This window comes from Passer domesticus, chromosome 1 (assembly GCF_036417665.1).
Source record: "Passer domesticus isolate bPasDom1 chromosome 1, bPasDom1.hap1, whole genome shotgun sequence".
Classification (NCBI taxonomy): Eukaryota; Metazoa; Chordata; class Aves; order Passeriformes; family Passeridae; genus Passer; species Passer domesticus.
In genome coordinates this window covers 78,204,634-78,217,612 of record NC_087474.1, presented here as the reverse complement: position 1 = coordinate 78,217,612, position 12,979 = coordinate 78,204,634, and the positions used below count along the sequence as shown (strand labels likewise).

Here is a 12,979-nt window from a genome sequence, read left to right as displayed (position 1 = left end):
GTGTCATATTACTTGCATCATCTCAGTTTTATCATTAGTTGCATTATCTAGTTTAGGCAAAATGACTGACAGCTGTCTGTGTCTGCCTGTGCTGGCACTTGTTAATTCAGAAAACCAGGCCCTCCAGCACTGAGCACCTGCAAACAATAAACTGTCACCATCACAGTGTAATTTTATTTTTTAGCATGTTCTAAAATATGTAATAGTATTTGTATGGCTCATAAAATTAAAGTACATAATACTGTCATCATGTAGGGGTCAAATGATCAGTATTGTGTTAGCTTTGCCTTTTTTACACACTACCATTTTTACATTATTCATTTGAAAACTTTCTTCAACAGATGTAGCATGTGTTATGTTCTGATGGCTGCCAAACTCCAGCTGCAGACTTCTTGAGGCCAAGAACCTCTTCTGAAACTCTTTGTCATTTTCAGTTCAGACATATATTTGAGGACAGTTCTCCGGCCTTTAAAGGTCTTCAGGGACAAAATCCATAAAGTTAGTAAAGAGTAATCACACCCAAAGAGAGACTTTGAAGTGTGAAAATGTTTCAGTGCAATTCTGTCCTGGTCGCATTTTAAAAAGAATTAAGCAATTTTAAAATTGCTTGTTCCCTGATGATTGATGTCAATCCTGTGATCCACATCACTTCTGTCTCTCTTTGAATTGTCTCCATTTTGTTAAAATTCCTGTCTCAGTCTTTCCCTGTGTTCCATTCCTCGTTGCTGTTCAAGGGTGCTTAATTCCTGTTTAGAAGTGGGATGAAAACTCTGTCAGCTACGTCTGGGTCTTTTTAGTTGCTGGGAACAGGTTTTCGACTTTAAGACAGTCCTAAATCACCCAAAGCAGCTTTTTCTTTCTTTGGGAGTTTAGTTGGGGCCCATAAATATTTACTCATCAGCAAGGTTTCTTTTGTTTGTCCTGCCATCTCTTCTTGGTCCTGGCAACACAGCAAGTGACAGCTTGAAAAGTTTGGAATGTTAAAAAAAGTTAAGTGGAAACAGGAAGGAAACAGAAGGAGCCAAGAGAGAGCTTGTTTTCTGCTGGGAGGTAGGAGCAAGACTCATTGCAGTCAAAGAAAGTCATTTGGCTTCCAGAACATTCTTCTGGAAGCTTGCTTGAATGAAGACAGCAGAATGACAGACATAAGTGACAGTGCTTTCCTACCCAGTGGGGAAATACAGAGAGATGAACTCAAACAGTCAGCAAAAGCTTTGTGTGCAAGTCAGTTTATATATATGCTAAAGCAACATCAGACCAGGGATGTATCAGGTTAAGACTCCAGCTGGTCTACAGATGGAGTGAGAAGGATTAGAGAAATGTCCCATCACAGAGAATTGCAAGAAAATCTTGAGAGTAGCTACTATGAAAATACTGAACTTTCAACAGTGTATTAACTATTATTAGGAACTGCCATGCTGGATCAAACCAGAATTTCATCTTGCTAAACATACCCTGTCACTGTCAGAGTCCAATAAGGAAAGCTTGGGAAAAGGGCATAGGAACAGTACAAGCCTAGAAGTGATCCTTCCCAATGTCCACACCAAGTAAGGTGTGCAGTGTCTGTGGATTTTTCAGAGACTTTATTTCAGCACTTAGTATGGAATTATATTTCTGAATCTCTGTGAGATTACTGAAAAAAATTGATGTAATTGTTTGCAGCCAAGTCCTTGGAAGACTATTTGAGCAGGGAAAACAGATGTAGGAGCATCTCATGTAAAAGAGGATACTCTTTTTGTCTGAGTGAGATGTTATTAAAGCCAATACTAGATAATACACATATCTTGAAGAACATTGCACACATGTGACAAATGTTGAATATGAGCTGCTTCTTTTTTTTTTCTTTTTTTTTTTTTGTGGAGGTAGTTATTTTTGAGTTTTTGTTGGTGTTGTTGTTTTAACTGAGCACTCCAGAGCACCCAAAGTTATTCTGCAGCTCGATGAATGGTATGATTCAGTTCTACTCCTCACTAGTTCTAAAAGCACTATTCTCTCATCAATGAAACATTCCTGCTTATACTAAAGTCAAAGTGGTGTCTCAGCACATTTTAGCTTTGCGTTTTAAGTGGGAGCTAGGTCTGGCTTTATGGTAAATTTTTTTAGATTTGGACAAGACCGAATTTTTTGACGTTGGAATTGCTTGGACAGCAGAAGTAAGAAATAGTCCTGAATTTGCTGCTGGAAAAGGGAACATGTTCAGGTCACAAAAAAATACTTTTTTCCTTCTCTGGTTCTCCTGTTTTTCTGGGAAAATTTAGTGCTCTAATTGTGTAATTTGTCATTTTGTGATGATTTCCTATGATTTTTAGCTGTCATTAAATGACTGAAATGCTGAACGAATAGAATGTTTATGTGAAATATGAATGTTATTATTGGCTCATCAGGTCTTGTCAGGCAGATGTATTTCTGCTTTTACCCATTACATTTTGAGTAATCCTATTGGAAATCTTAACATTATTAGAACCTTAAAAAAAAAGCGCCAATTGCCATATATTTGTAAAGAGCTAGTATACCACCACAGTTATATTTTATTGTTTATAAAATCTAAATAATTTCACTTTCTCAGAACTCTGTAATTACCAAGGGTTCAGTTATTGGCCCTTTTTTTTTCCAGGAGACATGAAGAAAATACTACTATGTTTGCTTGATTCCGTCTTGTTTGTTAACTTCCTTAATAATTACAAGGTGGTTATTCATGGGCAGCAGTTTGCAGCATACTTTTCCTGTTCGTGTCTTTTGGATTCCTTCTTAAAGAGTACAGATCAACAAAAATGCATGTGAGTACCTTTCATAAAGCAGGTGTGTCAGGAGCATAGTTTGAGCTTTCATTTCAAGAAATTTACAGTTTAATTACAACACACTCAGCTCTCTCAGTTGTTGGTTGGTAATTTTTTTCCTGAGAAAAGACAAAAAGGCTTTGTAATCTTGAGCTGCTCCATTCAGGATTTAGATCTCACCTTGTAAAAGTTTTTATTGCAGCCTCCTCCTCCACTTGTGCCATGAAACAGTGAATCACTCCTTCATGTCTCTAAGTACAACTGCAGCTCTCATGTTTTATCCTGACACCTCCTAGATGAGCTTTCCATACCAGGGAAAGGGAGGACATTTGATGCTTCTAATATTATTCTGACGCCTCCCCTTCTCCAAGGAGTCAACCTTGCTGGCTGCCTTGGCTGTGAATCCCAGCATGAGACCACATTCAGGGTGATTAATGTGTGCAGGGGCTCAAATCACCCCTGGGCTTCTTCCAGGGCATTCATTCTCAGGGCATAACGTTTCATGTGTTCAGCTGTAGGATGACCTGGGCTGAGGCCCAGTGGTGCTGATAATTTTCCATGCTTTGTATGAGTATGCAGAGAAACTGGTCCAAAGCCACTGACAGTGGCCTCCCTGGCTGCTGCTAATGATCTTCAGTAGCTGAAGACTTCCTTCCTTGTGTGGCCCTCACACCTTACTGTGCAAATAGGTAATCTGTAATTGTGGCTGTGAAGACAGAAAATGTTAGCTCTTCTTCTTTAGAAAGTAATAGCCTCTTCCCTCTTCTGGGTTTTTTGGGGGGGAAATGGCTTTGGGGGGCTTTATTTTTGGAGAAGTGGCAGCTGGGGGGCACATAATATTTTTCCAGAATGTTTTTTTTCCTGAAAAGCTCATCAAATTATGCTGTTACAGGAGTTGTTTAGCAGGTTTTACATTAGCTTTCCCTTTGGTGCTCCACTGTGTTTTACTTTGGCTAAATACAAAAAATCTAATTTAGAAATCTTTTTTTTTCTTCTCCTTCCTTTGAGTATTTATGTGTGAGAGCCAATACTGTAGTTAAAAAGTTTTTCTTTTAATAACCTGTTTTAAGAAAAAGTACTGAATTTCATTTGAACAAGAACATTTCTGTAATTACATAATAGTCAGCCTGGATAATGTGAACACAATTGTGCCCATAGGATGAGGACATGACTGAGGGAGATTTCCCTTGTTACTTTGCACGTGGCTGTTTCAAATTACCTTAATAACAGGGCAATGCACACAGAGAGAAATGCACAATGAGAAGGTATCTTATCCAAAGCAAATAATGGCTGCATATTCCTCAGTAGCTGAAAAAAAGGGAAATGTATAAAGACATGCAGGAGAAAGCGTGAGGGAATGCCTTGTTATGTAAAATACTAACTTAAGTTTAGATAAGTTCTGCATGTAGAGATAAGATTTTCTGAGGCGAGCTAGTATAGTTGGAAGCAGCAGCAAAGGTTTTGGTCTAGTTTCAAGGTTTCTTCTTACTTCCCTGTTCTGTAGGTACAAAAAAGGCAATTGTGAATAGTAATTTAGCCTTGAAACTCTAAATACGATGTTTGTGGCATCTAGAAGAAAATCTGGTCCTGAAAATCTCTATAAAAATCATGATTAGTCATTGGTATAGCATACTTCTCCAGGCAGATAAACCATGGATCACCTGGGTTGTGCTGAGGGATGTGGTGAACCCTCCAAGCAACCAGGGAGCATTTGGAGTGCTCACAACTGTCTCTGGTACCTGTGCCAGAGTGTGATTGCAGTCCCTGAAAGAAACCAGTAAAGGTCTTGAGATTTCCTGAACTGATGAGACCAATGGAAGAAAAATGTAAGTCCCTTGATTTCCTTACCCCAATTGCAGGCAGGCAGATGAACTGAGACTGTGCTGGAAAATGGGATGTACATTGTTGATGTACACAAACTCATTCCCAAAGGCATGAAAGACTGCATTTGGTTTCCCATTTTCCATCAGTGCTATACCCTGTTTTAATTTTGATAAAGATGTGTTCTTAAGAGAAGTGCTAAAGATCACTGATGTTGTGCGTAATATATTTTTTAGATTTTTTTCTACACCATACCCAGGCATAGAAATGACAGTTAATCTCTTGCTTGAAATGTATCTTGAAAGGGGAAATTGGAAGATGTTGCTCTGTTTCTGGATAGACATTTGCATGTAGCTGAACTCTCTGTAGTGCAGAATTCCTCAGGCTCTATTAACTTTTGTAGGCTTACTTTCAGCAAAACTAGGGACATGGTGAACATTCCCAGGAAAGAAAAAGCTGCCTGCATTTCTGTTCCCCAAGGAACAGCACCCCACAGCTAGAATTTGTGGCCCAGAGAGCCCATGGGAAAACTGTGCAGGAAGATGTTTTATGTAGAGCCAGGTGCTTCAAGCCCTTAAGCAAGTGGCCTTTGATTTTACTAGGAGCATTGTGATTTTACACAATCAGCTCCGGAGAGCATAACTTGTATCTAAGAAACAGGGGAGGTACACCATAAAATGCTCACCACAGAAAGATTAGCACAGATTTAGCAGAATTGCTATATCAGATGTAGAGTCCTTAGAAAAACTTTTCTCAGGCCAGTTTATTGGAGTAGATTTAAAACTTCAGTATGTGTTTTGGGGTTTTTAAAGTTCGCTTTTCAAGGATGGTGAAGCTAACATAGATAGTGCATCACATCCGTGCACTAGACTTGAATCCATAAATTAGAGTAAAAATTAAAAAATTAGGGAAACAGAGCATATACGGTAGGAAAAGACAGAAAAACCAGATAACTTCTTACCTATTAAGCTTTCTCTGTCTTTAAAAGACAGACTGCCTATAAATTTTGAAGGTCTGAAGGAAAGTTTATATACATTTTTGTGAGTATGTGAGGACAAGTCTGTACTTGGGCCAACTGAGGTTCACCAATGTGTGCAGCTAATGCATAAACAAACACAAAGACTTGTTAATGAGCATACAGCATTTAAAAAGACCTCTCTTCTCCTTGTGTAACTTCTGTTTGGTCCTGCTTTTAGAGCTGTTTGAATAATACTCACTAAATTCAAGGTAGCCTGTAGAACACTGACAATATGTTAGACTAGCATTTACTTTGTTTTGCCATTTTAGTGCTAAGTTAGCAAATGAGTTCTTAAATTACTGCTTATTCAGAAACAGACACATGATTGCACATTGCCTTATGAGAATCAAACCATTTTTATGTGTTAAACAATTAGTTGGTCTTTAATAAAAGACTGTGGCCATTAATACTGATGTATTTAAAGCCAGTTTAAAGAGCAATTGCTTTAATAGGGTATATTCTAGAGAATAAAGTTTGCCTTGTAAACCACAGAAATTCCAACCAATAAATAAGTATTTGCAGTAACTGTTTGCTGTTACACTTTGAGCATTGATGCATTGAACTTAGAAGTATTTGCACATGTAAAGTAGTTCCCACTCCAGTTCTTGAAATGATTCATACTTATCAAAGTATTCAGGTAACATTACTTACAAGATTCGGACCTTTGCTGATTTTTTTTAACCCCAGGCTGTTTTTATTCCATTGTGTGTTCTCATTCTTTCGTCTTTGTCTTTCTAATGCTCTAAAATGAACATTTCTATTGTCTGCATTTTAGGAACCTTTCTTTGTGTGTGTAAGAACAATTTGTGTGTATTATTTTGCCTTGATTTTTTTTTAACTTTCTGGAGAAGGGGGATTCTTTTCACAAACTCAATGTGCTATTCTGAAGCTGGTAAAAACTGAACCAAATGATCTATGAAAAGTACAGTTTTGGTGCAATTTTTAAAGTATTTTTCTACCTTTAAGTAATTTAAATTTTTTAATTAAAGGCCTTCATAAACAGATACAGTGTTACCAATGTTTAATTTAGGAAATATTTCCATATTAAAAGGTTTCCTTTAATTAAGTACTCTAAGTATAAATTAATTGTTGTGTTTCATATGAAAATAGAGTACTGTGTGCAGTTTTAGGTTCCTCAGTACAAGAAAGACGAGGAACTACTGGAGAGGGTCCATCAGAGGCCACAAAGATGGTGAGGGGCCTGAAGCATCTCTTCTATGAGGAGAGACTCATGGAGCTGAGCCTGTTTGGTCTGGAGAAGGAAAGACCGGGAGGGAATCTCATCAGTACATATAAATACCTCAAAGGCAGGTGCCAAGAGAATGGTGCCAAACTCACGGTGTCCAGCAACAGAATGAGAAGCAATTGCCAAAAACTAAACCACAAGAAATTCCACCTCAACGCAAGGAAGAATTTCTTTATGTTGAGGGTGGCAGAGCACTGGAACAGGCTGCCCAGGGAGACACTCAAAACCCACCTGGATGTGTTCCTGTGTCACCTGCTCTAGGTCACCCTGCCTTGGCAGGGGGGCTGAATGGGATGATCTCCAGAGGTTCCTTTTAACCCTAACAATTCTGTGATTCTGTGACATAAAAATGTTCCTGTGTATATGACTGTAGTGCAGCAGATGCAAGTGATGTGTAGATCAAAGTGCATGTAACTAAAAGACAAAGCACTAAAACATCTCCAGGAACATGAGCAATTTTATCATTGTCAGAAATGTAAAAGTTTGTTTTCTCAATTCTGTTAGTAGCTAAAATTATTCTGTTCATTTTAGTTTCACTAGCCAAAACATTTTCCTTGCATCTGTCTTACTACTGTAGGGATTTTGAGTGCCTCATTGAATTTTAAACTCTTGTGATGAATGAAATACAGAATCAGACTGTTCAGTTCTGTAGAAGCTAATGGCTGCTGCTGTTATTGCATCAATTAAAAAGAACAAGTAAGAAAGAAGTAGGTTTTGGAACCGTCTGCTTTATGGTAGTTCACACAGCTGAACAGAAATCTGAGAACAAGACCTGAAGGAAAACAAAGAGCTTTACAGTATTTTTTTTTTCTTTTCAGGAAAACACACAGAAGCTAATTTTAGCTTCTTGATCAAATTGACCTAGTCTTTAACCCTGGCAAACGTTACCACAACACACTTCCAATAGACAATAGTTTGCATACCAGCATCACACTGGAAACAGATGTGCGTGCAGGACTGGCTTTTTCTGGGAGACTCTCTGAGAATTCCACTAGAGTAAAAGTCTGAAAGTGCTTTCTTCCTAACTGGGTTATAAACTGGGTCTTCTTTCAGACTCAGGTCTCTTCAGAGTCACTTGCACTCTTTAAAAACTTATTATGTCACAGCTATGTTTTGAACAGGCTTTCAAAATATTATTCACTTTGAGAAAAGTTCCTTGGCATGAAGCCTGATTATTTTCTTGGAGGGAAAAATTGTTAACAGCTGAGCTATTCATGGGCGATGGTTGTGTAGTTTGTATATCAAAATGTTTGGAATGTGAACAATTACCTCTTTTAGTTTCTCACAAAATCTCTTAGAGTCTATAAAGTCAGGGTTTTTTTGCCTTTTTTTTTTAAATATGTTGATCTTTTCCTGCTACATCTGTTCCATATTCACCCTTCTCTCCTGCCTGCTGTCCTATCCATTCTCCTGGTTTGATCATCAAGTTTTCCCCACGACTATGGCTGTTACTAAGGTCATCACCATCATCTCTGATCCACTGCATTAGGACTACTTGTAAAGTTTGGCTCTAGCAGGAACAACGTAATATTAATGTTCCCCTGGAACATACATTTTTGAAAAATAGCACTGTTCTTTGAAAGGCCCTTCTTATTCAGATTTTTTATTTTTTCTATAAATTGCAGAATTTTTTATTTTCAAAGTATTCAGTCTGGATTTTTCCTGCATAACCTGCACAGTCTCTCATATTTCAGAGACTTCAGAAAGCTAAGAGCTTTATTTTTTTTTTCAGAAGGTAGAGGAATAAATTACTTTGAAGAATGATAAGATAACACATGCTACCTCATTTTGCATTATATCTGATGGGCCACATCCTAAACATGCAGATAACTTTATTCAGATCAGTATTCTAGTCAGTCAGCCTAATTTATTATTTGTTTCATAATAGTGTTGGGAACCCGTTCCTGGAGCAGGATTCCATTAACTTGCACTGTTAAACTAAGTACAAAAGGACAAAACACTCAAGAAAGTTTTCAAGCACAGAATAGAAACACAAGTAGATACAGACAAATAATAAATGAAGGAGACAAGAACAGAGTTGCACCTTCAGGACAATCATCAAAAGTATTTGTAACATGTCTGCAAAGAAGGGATTTTCCTGGATGGTCACAAAATGCTCTCTTCATTCACTATGAACAAGGTGGGGAAAAAAATAAAAGTTCTTGTGCACTTTGATCTGAACATACTTTCTTTTTCCATTCTTTGTTGGTAAATGAAAACCAAGTGTCTTGCATTTTTATTTGTGCTAACCTGGTTCATGTCTCTGCCTGCGCTCAAGGATATAATTTAAATTTTTAAGTCACAGGTACTTTTTCTTTCTGGCACTGTTGCATTTTGTAGAACAGTTACATGCTAGCATATGTGCATGAAATATTTTTTTTCAAAGCCACTATTATCTACTGCAGTTCTTAATGACCTGTATGACTGTATGATAGCACCATGCTTGCTCTCTGGGGCATAAGGGGAGGCTCTTAATTCCACCTTAAGTTTTATTAATACCAACAGAATAGCAGAAAATATGTTTCAAGTTTCTCTATTCATTCAATATGGTTTGCAAATAGTTTTTGAGGAGTTAAAACTCCATGGAAGTGTTATGCAAGGGATATTTGCTAGAGGCAACTGATAAAGCCCTAGCTTGGGTGTTGATAGTGCAGCTCCTGACCAATAAAGCTGCGCAGGTTACAATACCTGGACTGGAAGTAGCTGGAGGGGTACCAGGGTACTGTAGCCATTTAAATATACTTTTTAATGTGAACACTTACTAGGATTAATGCCAAGCCTTTCAAAGCCTGAATTTTGGAGAAAGCAAGACAACCTGAATTAATTTGATAATCAGTTGATTGTGTGTTCTGATGCTGACTCTCATGTGTTAATGTTGTCTGCTAGTCACTGTGAAGTTGTTCTTCTCTGTCTTTGGAGATTAGTCTGTCATAAAACACAGGGAAAAAGTAGCACTGAATATAATCACTATTAAACACAAAATTGAGCCAGCAATGCCATGATTAGGAACTAGAAATATATACAACTTCAGAAGATATCACATTCAGGAAAACCGTGTAGAGCAATCATTTAATTTAGGAAAACCATGTGAACAGACAGCATTAAGATGCTATATCTTGACAAATTAATTATGTTATTTCCAAGTATGCCTTAGTTTCTCTTCTAGGTAAAGAGTGACTGTTGTTGATTGTTAAATTTGATCAGAAGTTTGGTTCTATTGGAAGGCCTTTTTTAGCTTTAAGGGAAAGAATGCTTGCTAGTCATTTAGTCATCCCCTGTCCTCCCAGCATTTTTTAAAAGGTCAGAGAAGCTTGCATCACAGAATTGGCATGCTAGTCTTGTCTTACATCTGGAATGCATGATACCAACATTTGTACACTTAAGGGTACAATGGTTAACACGAAGGTGAATTCTGCCTTGGAGACAAATGTCTGAGAAGTGTTTGGTACTCTGTCTTCCAGCTTTACCACAAACATGACTTTAAACTTCCTTGGTCGTGCCTCCTCTAGAGTCTGGTGTATGTGTTGGCCGAGGGTTTGTCAGCATTATTCTAAACAACTTCAAGCATGCCTGTCTCACACAACTGTCTCATACCAGACTTAAATGTGCTGTAAAACTTTGGAAGCATCAACTGATGGTAAGGTCATCCTCTTCAGACACTAATATGGTGGCACAGCTGAGTATTAGGGCCCATTTGGCTGTTGGGACTGTTGGTGAATTTTGGCTTGTAAAAACTTTATTCATAACGGGGCAGAAGTCATGCAGTTATACTACAAATAGAATGTCTGCAACAAAGTTTCATTTGTAATTACAATTTTTTTTTTTAGATATTGTTTTGGTTGCCAGTGCTAGAGAAACTTGTAACTTGTCTCTGAAACACAAAGCCTCTTGAAGTCTTCAGGCAATATGCGTGGAACAGCATTCAAATGCATTTATTTTGTGAGAAACTTGAAAGGGTATATCTCTTGAAATATTTTGTTGATTTAAATTTGGAAATTAAATGAGAAAAATAATTGTTACAAGGGTATTAGAATCAGTGATTTGTTTTCAATCCCTGGAAGGCCCACTTGCAGCTTTACTCAAAAGATTTGCGTAGCAAGTCATCATCCTAGGCAGGAGAGTTTTCCTTTGGTCAAGCTGTGTTGTGCTTTTTTTGGTGAGAGAGAAAAAAACAAGTTTTGAGGAAAGAAAGCTGTTTTGGTTGAAGCTATTAGACATTGCAAAGAAGCAGATTTTTTCCAAACCCTCTGTATCTGAAGAAGTCCAGACCTAGCTGAACTAAGCAGTGAGGTGTATTCCAGATGACTGATTTAGGGGACTTCTTCGGATCCTGTAACGAAGTTAATTATAACTATTTATATTGTCATTACTACTTGTCAGGAAGATATTAAAAAGAATGTGTGGCTAATGAATTTCTACCTTGTAATTGTCCCAGGAACAGAGTAACTCTTGCAAGCAATAGCTGCTGTAGTTGTTTTGTCTATAAATAGCCTGTGCTTTTCTGTAGCACAGGCTGTCCTTGTGGCTGCATCCCTAAACCTTCAAACTTCCTTATGACGGTCAACCTGGTCATCTGTTTTTGAAGACATGGCTGGATTAGAGGTCCAGATACCCAGCTTCTGTAGTTACAGTGGTGTGGATCAGGGCAAATGCTTCTAATTTTGGGCAATGCAGTTTACTCATTTCTCATGGGGTAGCCTACTCCTTTCCTATTTACAAAAACATCTGTGCTTGCACTTAACTGCACGTTTGAAGACTTACTTGAACCAGAGCCAGGGCAGGTCACACTGGAACGGTTTTCTCACATGAACTATACTAATTTATTTTTTTCCCCATTAATTGCAGCTTCTTAGTACTGCTCTGAAATTCGCAGTAGAATTTGCATTAGTAAGGGTCTGAAAATAGCACTGAATATTTATATTTCTGTGTTCAGATAAGAAGACCTACTCCAGCTTGTCAAATAAGTTACAGGAAATAAAAAAACAATTGAATAAAGATCGTTACAAGCATGCATAGTGCTGATTTTCCAGTATTTAATATCATGTTTTTATTAAAAGTTTTCCCATTAGAATGCCAATGTAACTTATATTTTATAAGTTGAATGCTTGCCTGGATTAATTTGAAAAATTGTTTCTGTGTTAATATGTGAAACTGAATTGAGTTTTATGTGCTAAAGAAAAGCAATCAAATTTGCTCTTTTTATCTTTTATCCATATAAGTAAGAGGAAAACTTTCCAAGTACAAGATGAATTTTTCTAGTTATTAGTACATGTCAAATATAAAAAAACCCAGTCTTTCTGGCCATTTTACCTCATGAAAAAGGAAAACAGGCAGAGCATTCTTCTCTTTTTGTTTTTAGTTTGAGAGGAAAACATGGCAACTGTTGAACTTAAGGATACTTCTGGGCTCTGATCCTTCAGACAGTGAATTCAAAGGATATTATGACTCATGTGACATTATTTCTGAGCATAAAATTACTCACATATGAAAGTAATGGAATGTGTTTGAAGTTTTGGGCCAGCATTTTGGTCACTCAGCAGGTGGTTAACTTGTAACCTGGAAAAACTTTGTTGTTGGTGGATGTTATGAGGAGCATAATTATAGAAGATAGCAGAAAGGTGTGCCCATCTAATGAATCGGCCAGTGACTTACCAGTGGTGTGCATGGGGAGGGGTGGCAGATAATTTACTGCCAGAAGTGAGGCAAGGTCCTTGTCCCATGGTGTGCCTTGCTCTGTGAGCAGCCCTGTCAGCTCAGTGGGACCATTTGCCAGGTTTAAGTCCTGCTTAAATGAGTAAGACCCTGGCGCTGTGTGCGCATTTAATGTCTCTTTTGTAAATCTCGCCACCACAAGGGAGTTGTGAGGGGATTTCTGCTCATTTTGAATGATCAAGGCTTGTTGCAGATGAAATCATTCGCATCAATTTCAGCTGTTAAGCTTAAGGAAGTCTGTCATTTTGCAATACATGGGAATCTCTCTGGTCTGAATTCTCTGGTATGCTCCAGTGGCAGAAGGGGCTGATGGTAGCACCTTCCTCCTGCTCTCTCTGGCCTCCCATCTCAAATTCTGATGCAATCAGAGAAGCAGAAGCAAACTGAATTCACACCACTGGTGTC

The 12,979-nt window shown here is 37.9% G+C and overlaps 1 protein-coding gene across 4 annotated transcripts in view; it reads left to right on the top strand.

Annotated features, from left to right (window-relative positions):
* GMDS (GDP-mannose 4,6-dehydratase) overlaps nucleotides 1–12,979 on the top strand; it is a 406,491-nt gene that overhangs the window by 255,804 nt on the left and 137,708 nt on the right. The gene's annotated exons all lie outside the window — the stretch shown is intronic.